Source organism: Lactuca sativa, chromosome 8 (genome assembly GCF_002870075.4).
Source record: "Lactuca sativa cultivar Salinas chromosome 8, Lsat_Salinas_v11, whole genome shotgun sequence".
Taxonomy (NCBI): Eukaryota; Viridiplantae; Streptophyta; class Magnoliopsida; order Asterales; family Asteraceae; genus Lactuca; species Lactuca sativa.
In genome coordinates this window covers 174,990,395-175,001,798 of record NC_056630.2, presented here as the reverse complement: position 1 = coordinate 175,001,798, position 11,404 = coordinate 174,990,395, and positions in this window count along the sequence as shown.

Genomic DNA, 11,404 nt, shown 5'->3' with positions numbered 1-11,404 from the left:
AAAGTATAATGAAATATAAAGTAAATAAACCTTTTATAAATTTCCAATCTTAGTTACTTTAGGAAAAATGTGAATTTGATGCTAACCCATGAAATTGCACATTGCACCTTATTGGTTGTTAGTGGGGCGTGTGTGGTTAACCGACACACTAATATGGGACTAATGAAGGGTGGAAATGGTTTTCTCGTAAATTATCATTGATCAATGGAGTGTGTGTGGTTAACTGACACATTGATTAGGTGATAAATGACTTCGAGAGAACCAATCAAATTTGCATGGTTATTCACACATTGTTTGTGATCCTTGGTATCCCAGTCACAAACTTGAAGGGCATAATCGAGATTAAACATGCCATTGAAAAGTTGAATGAATATCAAAAGATCTAGGAATTTCATTTAAAACCTAATTCTATTAAAATTTCGTTTTCGTGGTGGAATTGGTAAATCGTCATTTACTTACTGACAAATAGTTTACAATTAGATTACGGCATCCCTCTTCCGAATTGTGAATTATTGTGTTGGGTCCTACCCTTAATATCTCATTTGGGTGTTATATTAAGGATTGAATCAACTAACTTGAATTTCTCCCTTTTAGAGATGTCTAGTTTTGACCACTATGGTCTTCCATATGAAGATGATATTCCACATATCGATCAAGGTGAAAGTTCAATCCCATCTTCATGCAAAGGTGGAACTGGAAATCATACTTCTCTTCATCCACCTCCTCCAGTAATTCTCCCCGAACCACATGTTTGTCGACTTGCAAAGTTCAAGATCACTCAAGCCCTATTGGCACACAAACACTAAGATGGAAGGTCTGTATGTGTTCACATCTTGAAGATGTGGTTACATATTGATAGACTAGGAATGTTAGGTGTCATTTTCCCAAGGAAGCTAGCTGTTGACTTGGTTCTTTAGTTACTTCCCAAGTTATATAGTCAGTTTGTTGAAGATTACTATCTGACATATCACGATGTGACCCTTATCGATCATGCCTATTTGCTAATTGCTGCTGAATCAAATATGATTTGGCGCACTTGTAAAGCAAATTTTATTGGAAGATCTACTTCCCAAGCTACCATGGACATAGTCAATGACATAAATAGTCCATAAATAATCCCTTCTCCTATGGGAAGGGACTTCTTCATGGTCAAAAGATTTGACCATAAGGGAAAAGCTAGTTCTGAGATAGTTGCATGTGCGAATCCCAAAGAGTCCACTTGCTTCAACTGCTATTTGAAGGGACATTGGAATTGAAGTTGCCCTGACTACCTGAGAGATCTAAGAGATGGTAGAATCAAATTGTATGGTTCTACTTCAGGTAAGTTCACTATCAAACTCTATTAAGTTCCTACTCATAGATTCTTAATACATGATGTGATAAGATTGCATTTTGATGTCTTGCAGAATCCAAAAGAAAGAAGGAAGCTTAGAAGAAGTTAGCTGAGTCTGATCGTGAAGAGATGGATTTCATCGCATGGTTCAATGATCAGATTCTTGAAGCTACTACTTAGGAGTTATGATAGATTACTTAGGAATATTTAGAAACATCACTACAAGAAAAATACCCTTTTACGACGCGCAAACCACGACACTCATTGATTTATGTTACGCAAAAGAGAGTGACATTAAAAAAGTGTCATCTCTTCAAAAAATTTAAGGATTTATGTTGCGCATTACTGAGTGCCCTTATATTAGTGTCTAAATAAAAACCAAAAAAACACGGAGGGCACCTATAATAAAACGCGTGTCGTCTAAGAGTGTCGCTTTATAAATTTTAATACAAGGCGCGTTCCATCCTTTAATAACTAGGGGGGAAATGAAATCCTAAAAAATTAAAAACCCCGCCTTCCTTTTTTCTTCTTTCCTTTTTGCCCTAATTATCAGCTCCTTCCTTCCCCCTCCCGACATTGACTGCCACCTTCTTCTTCCCTCACACTTCGACCATCGTTAGGTACCATTCCCGGTCGTCGACGTCGATCAAGGCAACAGTAGGCACGCTATCTCCGAAGTTATGAGGCAACGGCGATGGTTCCAAAGAAAAAGAAGCAAGTGGGGTCGGAAATGGGAATGGGAATGGCTTCGCTCCCTCCCTCCTTATTTTCTTTTCTTTCTTCACAAATTTTAATGGAAATGGGAATGGCTTCGCTTCTTCTCTCCTGAAAGGGGAATCTTGTAGCTTTTTGTTCTTCTTCCACAAAATTTTGAGTTGTCAGTAGGGGTTTTGTTCAAACGAGAGCCAACTGGCATTATTTCATTCTAGGGTTTGAGATCTTTTATCTTTTCAAAAAGGGGATGTTCGGAATACCCAGAAAATGTGTATGGATATGGAGATCTGGGTATTTTGAAAGCAACGGTTAATGATTGTGTTCTAGGGTTTTCTGCGTTTTCATCAGATTCTTGAGAGAGTCTCTCATGGCGACCACAAAGCGTGCTTATAAGCTACGTATTACACTAAAAATCGTTTTCTATGGTACCACCACCTAGCCTCCGATCTCTCACCGCCAAGGGTCCCTGGCCATCTTCTAGGGCTTGAAGGAACCTTCTCCATATTACACTAAAAATCGTTTTCCCCCTCTCCTCAATCTTGTTCACTTTCACCTTTACAGTATAACATTGTTAATCAATAACCCCCACCCCTTTTGTGCGATTTCTAGGGCTCGGATCAACATCTCCTCTACCATTTCATTGAACGCCATTTCAACATCGAGGTAAGCAGATCATAATTTCGGTTGGATACAAACAAGTTATGCGAATTGACATCTAGTGCAGATAGTCTCCGTCGAAGACCGCTGGTTGACCTCACAAGCCGTGCACTTGCCCGCATGATAGAAGGAACATCTCTTGAAGAAATATGTCACACTTTTCATCTCCCTGATGATCTTACAGAGGTAACACCAATAAATTATTTATTTATTTATTATTGTCAATCACACATTCCTTGAGCAAATTGTTTATTGCAGGAAGAAAAGTTGGAACCTTTGAGGAGCAACACCAATGATCCACATATCCGTCTCTTAAATAGGTTATATGCAAGAAAGAGAAAAGAATTAAAAATCAGAGAAAAAGCAAAGGTAAGCAGCTCATAATTTCTTTTATCATAATTTCTGTTATCATCCATCTCTTAAATTGCAATCACACATTCTGTTATCACCGCCAAGAGTCTCTGACCATGTTGTAACATGTTGTAGTAATTAGTAATTTAGTATGATATCACCTTACAACTAAAATTACATATATACCCTTTACAGATTCCAAAGGTGTTAAATTACATATTATTATTATTATTATTATTATTATTATTATTATTATTATTATTATTATTATTATTATTATTATTATTATTATTATTATTATGAAAGACTTCAAACATGTATGTTGAGTTGAACAATGGGATAATGGAATAATGGGAGAAGAACTTTTCAGAGTAATTTGCATAATTCATGGTGGTTTACTGGACCCCATATTCTGGAGTTATACGATCCAAAGAGACAAATATAAATAATATTAATGATTATGTGGAAGGGGACAAATACTATGGAGCTAAAGCAACAATGAATGTTTGGGAACCAAAAATACAACAATCAAATGAATTCAATTTGTCACAAATTTGGATTTCAGGTGGCTCTTTTGATCAAGGTCTTAACAACATTGAAGTAGGATGGAAGGTATAAAAATATAAATAATATTAATGATTCTTGATTATGAAAATGAAAATATTCTTCCATTATTCAAAGTCCATTTTAATAAATAAATTTCTAATTATTTTCAGGTAAGTCCAGATCATTATGGAGATAGACTATTCACATACTGGACTGTAAGTACAATTACAATACTTGTACCTCGTGCACTAGATGTTGTACATACCATTATTTATGGAGATAGAGGGAGCATTCACTACAGTAGCTGCAAGTTCACCCCTTAAAGCTCCAACAACAGCTTCAACAATTTCAATGGCAACTCCTTCCTGCATAGTGATTATATACAAAAAAATGAATCATTTTCTTTAAAAATTAATCAAAAAAGTTTGTATCTTTGAGGATTGAGGGTTATTGTTTTTAAAGATTTACAAGCCTGGGCTTCCATGGTGCTAGCACCAAAATGAGGAGCAACAATCACATTCTCATGTTGTATCAGCCTGTTATCTTTTGGTGGTGTCTCTACAGGAAACACATCAAGTGCAGCCTGCAAAATGCAAATTGAGTACATAAAAAATGAGGGGAAGGAGGGGTGAGTCTTCTAGAAGAGAGGAAGGAGTTGGATCCAACATGGATAGAAGTGGTGGGATCATTACCTGTAGGTCAAGTGGAAGTAAGCCTGTTGAAAATGATGGAGCTCCTCTAGTTGACCAAGAAGATCTATTCGATTGCTTCGTGTAGTTCAGGTCACAGTTTGTTACACCTGTATTCATACATGCTAAACATTCTAGTTTCCTTATAGGTTCCAAAATACTAAAATCATGTTTTGTGTATGTAGGTTTGTTGTTGTGTGCCAAACACCATGGTCCAGTGCCTTGTGATCATTTTCTGGTCTTGCTATAATTTTTAAGATCATTTCTCTTCAAGTTAAGATTATTGGCAATCCATCCTTTGTTGATAATAAGAAACTTTGTCTTGTTCTCTTGTTGATAGGTCTAAAAAAGCTCCAATGTGAATAGGCCTTCTTCATTATGGTTTGTTTCCAGCTAGGTCTCTTCTGTCAATCCCTTTGTGTAATCTTGCTTTTGTAAAAAAATTGTGAAGAGGATACCCTCGGTAAAGCTTTTGTGAAGTGAAAATTACAAACCCTGTTTCAGCTTTATGTGTTATTTTGTGATGGAAGTCCTGTAGATTAGAGCTATGGTGTTTCATTGGTGTATAATCGCCTCAATGTCCAGGCTAGTTTGCAAGGCTTAATGATTATCTATGAGGCTTTTAGTTGCATAATTGCTTTTTTTTCTTGTCTATATCTTGACATCTTGGATCAGTTTGAGTCATGATGAAAACTTTTTTGTCTTCTTTTCTTGCTGTTAGGTCTGGATTGGACCTTTTTCCCTATGTGACTTCTTTTGCAAATCCTTAATTCAGTGATCATTTCATGGTAAAAGGTAAAAGCCTCATGCCAGTTTCACATGAAACTTCCCGAAAAGATGAGGTTTATTTAATTCAGAAATGTGTGGTGTATTTTGCAGAAAGAACAACACATGGATGACCCTTGCAGCTCTGTAAGTCCATATGATTTCCTAGAAACTTTTCATCCTTTTCTAGTTCTTACAATGAATGGTATCCTTAATAGGTTCTAGAAATACTAAAATTATGTTTTGTGTATGTAGGTTTGTTGTTGTGTTCCAAACACCATGGTCCAGTCCTTGTGATCATTGTGCTGGTTTTTCTATTAATTTTAGAATCATTTTCTTTTCTAGCCGACATTATTGGTATTCTATCCTTTGTTGATAATAAGAATCTTTTGTCTTCTTATTTTGCTGACAGGTCTAAGAAAGCTCATACACGAATTAAGCCTTGTCCATCCTGGTTTGTTTCCAGTTGCCTATTCTGTCAATGTAGGTTTGTTGGGTGCTAAATATCATGATCCGGGTATTTTGATGACCATTTATTTTGATGTTTTTTTACATCTTATGATCATATTCTTTTTCAAATTGTTGGTATCCCCTAGTTCTATCATGATGGAAGTTTATTTTTGCTAATGAATATGACAGAAGGCATTAGTTAACTTCCTCTATTGCAAGGTAATTTAATTCTAGATCTATTGAGGTATTTTTTGATCAATATGAAAGAAAGCAACAAATTCATTTTCGATCTATTCATTAAAGTGTAAATAAGCTTACTAAGATAAAAAATGATAAAAAATTAATGCTAATGTTTCCTCATCACAGCCTAGAGGTCAAGTCTATTTTATAATTTTTAACTTATGATTCAAGTAAAATTTTCATTTGTGTTTAATTATTTATAGATGTTGAATAACTTCTGCTTTGTTTTACCTTTAACCAATTAACCTTCTTTTCTTTTGTTTTGTAGATGTTGAATAGATATTGTGAGCAAGTTCATAGCTTCTTTGTGCCTTTGAAACTGCAAGAGATGTTGGAGCCCTTAGAGAACCTAAGGACAAACTGGAGAAGTGAGTTGAAGAGCTGACATGGAGATTAGACTTTGAAAAGCATTTGAGGGTATATTTTTCTATATTTCTTGTATCTAATTAGTTTGTAAATTTTTGTTACAACTATTGATTTGTTTTATCTTTCCATGGAATGATTATTTGTATGACATTAAATTTTAGGCAATGGAATGTATTTTTTGTATATGATATTTTATTTTCTATTATGAGACATTAAATACAAATTTAATTTGAAAATTAGTAAATCTATAAATAATATTTTTTTAAACATTTAAAATTATGATACGCAAAAATGTATGTCATCTTCATTTATGACATGGCCTTTCTTGACAGGGGCTTTCTTGATACGCATTGCGTGTCATTAACACGCGCGTCGTAAGGTTACGACACGTGAATGCGTGTCGTCTTTCTTTATGACAGGGCCTTTCTTGATACGCATTGCGTGTCGTAAACATGCGTCGTAAATGCGCGTCGTCTATAGACGACGCACAAAAGCACGTCGTCTCTCTTTATAACAGGGCCTTCCTTGACGCGCATTTGCGCGTCGTCTAAGCCCTTTACGACGCGCAATGAGCGTCGTAAAAGGCTGTTTTTCTAGTAGTGCATAATTTGAATTGTAAGGACAAGGTTTTACGCAATTTTATAAATAAAGGAAAATTTTGATTTTATTTTATTTTATGTTTACTTGAAATGGCATTTGTGAAAATTGTTATTCATATGTTTCTATCAATAGCAATGATTAGTTATATCGATTATGGTAGTGTCGTGATTTTCTAAGTAAGGAAAGATTCTCATCACCCAAGCTTCAATTGGAAAGAAACTTCGAATCATATGATTTGAATCATGTGATATATGAAAATCTTGGTACTTCGGAAATTGAGACTAATTCATTGTTTACATATGTATGTAAGTCAACTGAAAGATGAAAAGATCTAGTACACATTGATGTGCATTGGTCAGATCCACCACCAAGGATGATAAAGGCTATCTATCTTGATTTACTAATGGTTAAGTAAATATGGTTATGCTTACTAGTTAAGTGTAATTCTAATACCTTTAAAGGTTTCAATGTATAGTAGAACGAATAAGAAGAATCAATTAGGAAGAAAGATAAAAGTTTTTTCCAATCTGTATGGAAAGGAGAGTTCTTTAGTATCGTGCTTTATGATCATCCTGGTGATTATGGAACCATGTCACAATTGATCCTCTATGAAAACCTCAGTATACTTGTATGGCTAAGAAGAGGAATAGAGAATTGTTGAAATGGTTAAATCAATAAGATGAATAATACTTCGTTCCAAATTCAAGTTTTAGAATCGTACTCTATGTTACTCCAAGTTGTACCTTGAGTGACATGTTCTAAAGAAGATTTATAAACACATCATGAAATGTAGAGTAGAAAAGTTTTCTTACTCACGTACATTTGAAATTGGAATTTGTGATGTTTTGGATAAAACAAAGATCAACTTAGACCAATTAGATGAAGTATTGTCTTGATAAGGTCTCATACTAACTCTTGAACATATGGTTGTCAAGAAATGTTCCTTGACAGAGAATCTTATATGTCAAGACGTCAGTAGGAGTCTTAAAGTTCTTGAAAGATTTCAAGAACTAATCAAGAATAAACCTATTGTTCAGCACTAGCACACAACTTGCGGTTTATAACATGTCGTGTTGACACATTCTTGTTTCTATGCCCAATCCTGTTGACTATGCATGTGATTTTTGTGAGTTCTCATTTGAATGCATAAGGAAAAGCACCTTAGTCAATGGAAAGTACATTGATATGTAGGGGTGAGCTGCAAAATAACATGGAAGCAATGGTAGGACCCTTGTGCTACTTGATGGCAAGAAATTAAGGTTGAACAAGTTCGGTCCGTATGAGTTTTGATTTGTCACAAACCTTGTCTTATGATTATGGTTATGACAAATTCACATGGATAGGAACACATACACTATGAAATCTAAGTTGCAAAAGGTTTCTCTCCTTCACGAAAATGATTATGAGGAGACGCTTTCAGTAAGAAGATTTAAAGAGATAGCAGTTACGTTAATTGCATACTCAAATTCGATTATGATTACGACATCCCTCTACATAGTTCGAATTGTGAGAAATGCCAAGTAGTCTGAACATTCTGGACTTACTGATGTAAGTTCTGAAATAGTTTAGACACATATATGAGTTATCTAAGGAAAGGTGTATGAGTTTGAGAAGCCTAGATAAAGTCTTATCGAAGCATCTTGTATCAGAATCTGAACTTCGGTAAGAAAGTCAATAAGTATTGATTTCTAGAAGTCCATTTGATTTCTGGGTACATGTCAAAGCTAGTGGGAGCATAATTGTTATGCTCGTAAGAATGTAATTATTATGCTAAGTGGGAGCATAATCATTATGATAGGTGTTGCGAGTTAGCAATACTATTTATAGGAAACAAAGTTTTGATTTGCAAAGTTGCAGAATTTAAAAAGTTGTTTTGCTATAGTAAGGGAGAGGATACTTATACTTTATTTTGAATCTAAAAGTTTAGATTGAAGTATTAAGGGAATTAGTCATGGATATATATATATATATATATATATATATATATATATATATATATATATATATATATATGAATGTAATGTTGAAATGTTTTCTACATTAGAAATTCTATATATATTGAAATGTTATAGCAAAGGACTAGTCTAGTATCATGTCTTTATGTAAGACATTATGAATCATATCACATGTGCTTTGGATATAGGATCGATTACATATGCTATAATATTCGATTGTTCTAATTTCCAAATACCTAGGGTATTAAGTGGGAAAAAGACTAGAACAAGATATGACTGAAAATTTTAAGCAGCTATTAAGGACAATCTGAAGTTTGCTTATGGACAGTTGGAAGTATAGTAATGGATGGACCATATTGACATGGTTCTGAATATATAGGATTCTATTAAGAATGGATAGTCATATGGCAATATGGAAATGTTTTCATAGTCGAGTTGGTTGTTAAGAAACTATGTGTAGAAACTTTTATGCAAGAAGGATGTTCGAAGGAATGTACTTTGAATATGAGACTTCGTATCCATGGAATTGTCTTGTAAAAATCTACAATGGAATGTTTGTAATTGGAAAAGTCTCTGTGACTTTGGTGCCTAGTCATTACAAAATGATCATTGCATAATAGCTTAGAATCTAATACATTCTAATAGTGGAAGAATTTGGTATTCTTACACTTATGATATGGATTTGGAATTGTGGAATGAGAATCATTGGGAATGTTTCCAATTGATCTGTTTCACAAAGAGAGGGCCATAGGTTTACATAGTGTGAATGTTTAGAGCACGGGATAACTATTGTTTTATTCAAGTATTAAGTTGATTAGTCGAAACAATTATACAATGAATCATGTGTAATCACTATGGTGATTAAATAATAAGTTTTTTTATTTATATTCAAAAGTTTTGAGACCATATTGGATTAAATTATTCTTGTGTTTCACTTCGCATGTTTTACTTACCGAATAACTAGGTTATTCAAACATACACAGTCGATCATACTTTGGAAGTAAGTAATGAGGAAAGACTGTCATGAATCCATCTGTAGATTGTCTAAAAGCTTAGACATAGCAAATGTTTGTTGTAAGTATTCACGAGTACTCCTAAAATAGGAATTTGAGTATTGGATTAAACCCAAGCTCACATGAATCTCTTCATGGATTTTATCACGAGTGATTGTGAGACAAGAATATCTTATATTCTTGAAACATAGACATATGAGTTGTAGTTTACAAGTCGGTTGCACATTGATGATACGTAAACTCACCAGTAACTTGGTGTTATAAAACGTATTTATTATTTGTGATTTGATGTGTAAATTGAGGACATATGAGTCGAAGTTTCTCCATTCCTTTTACCCAAAGATGGATCAAACCAATATCTGTGGGCCCCTCGATGATTTAGTGATGACACCCTAAGCGCTTGGCCAAGCTTTGACTGATTTTATTTGCCCGGTTAGTCAGTCATCGTAAATCGAAAATCAGGAAACAGAACTTAGACAGAGAGAATGATTATAATCCATGTCTCATGTCTATAGGATATCTTATAGAACAGAGGAATATTTGATCCCTTATCTAAAGGACGCGTTACTGATAACATCAGAGTTCGACAGCGGCTTTTAAGAACTACGATTGCTAATAGGATTTTGAAGTTGCATTTTGAGTTATAGTTATTAGACTTATCCAAGTGGGAGACTATTGGATTAGGTGTCTAAGCCCATATTTATAATTGGTATGTACTTGACCCAATAGTAGCATGGTCCTTTTGTGTTGGCTTCACCGGAGCAATTTGATAGGATGAATTTTTGAGAAAGAGGCTATGTATGATTTATTAATATATTATATGAATAATATATTAATTGAGAAATCATATTATTTAATTAGTATTGATCAAGAATTAATTTGGAATTAATTTTGTGATAAAAAAAGACTGATTAAATTTACAGTGACTGATTAGGTAAATCAGTAATACTTATAGTTTGGACTAATGATCCATGTTGATTAGGATTGACTAAAGACTACATGAGAATCCATGAAGAGTTAGTCCAAAGGGCCTATCAAATGTGAAGAGTCCATGGTGAATTAGGGTTTACAAGATTAAATTCCACACTATAAAATTAACCCCTAAGCACCCTAAAATCGACACTTGTTTTCCAAGGTGAAACCCTAGCCGTTTTAGAGCCTCCTAGCCTCTCTCTTATTATCCTCCATTTTCTTATGGTGTTGGTGACTTATTAGAGGTATATCATTTTAGGTACTAAGCTCTTGAAAGGCCAAGAATTACAAGCTACAACAAAGAGGTATTCATCAAAAAAGTTGTTGTGTTGTATATCTACAATTGCATGCTAGCTAGGGTATATGCTTTGGATAAAAATGAAAATGCATGTATAAATTGAGAAGACTTAGGTCCAAAGCATTTAGGGTTTTATGTGCACCATAGGATTGTTATAGTGCTCAAAATCCATCACTTTGAAGGACCATGTCTGCGCCTTCCTTACTTGCCACACCGTGTGTGTATAACTTCCAAAGTTCTTTGTCGGCTTCAGGTTCCAATGGGTCGATAGAGATTGTCGTCGGTACTCCCTTGATAGTATCAGGGATTTCGACTAGGAAGTATGTGAGGGCCTGGACTTTGATGCTTGTCAGGGGGTGGTAATTGATATCGTGTTCGCCTGATTCTATAGACCACTTGGCCAGGCGTCCAAACTTTTTCGGCCTTAGCAGAACTTGTTTTATTGGATAGCTGGT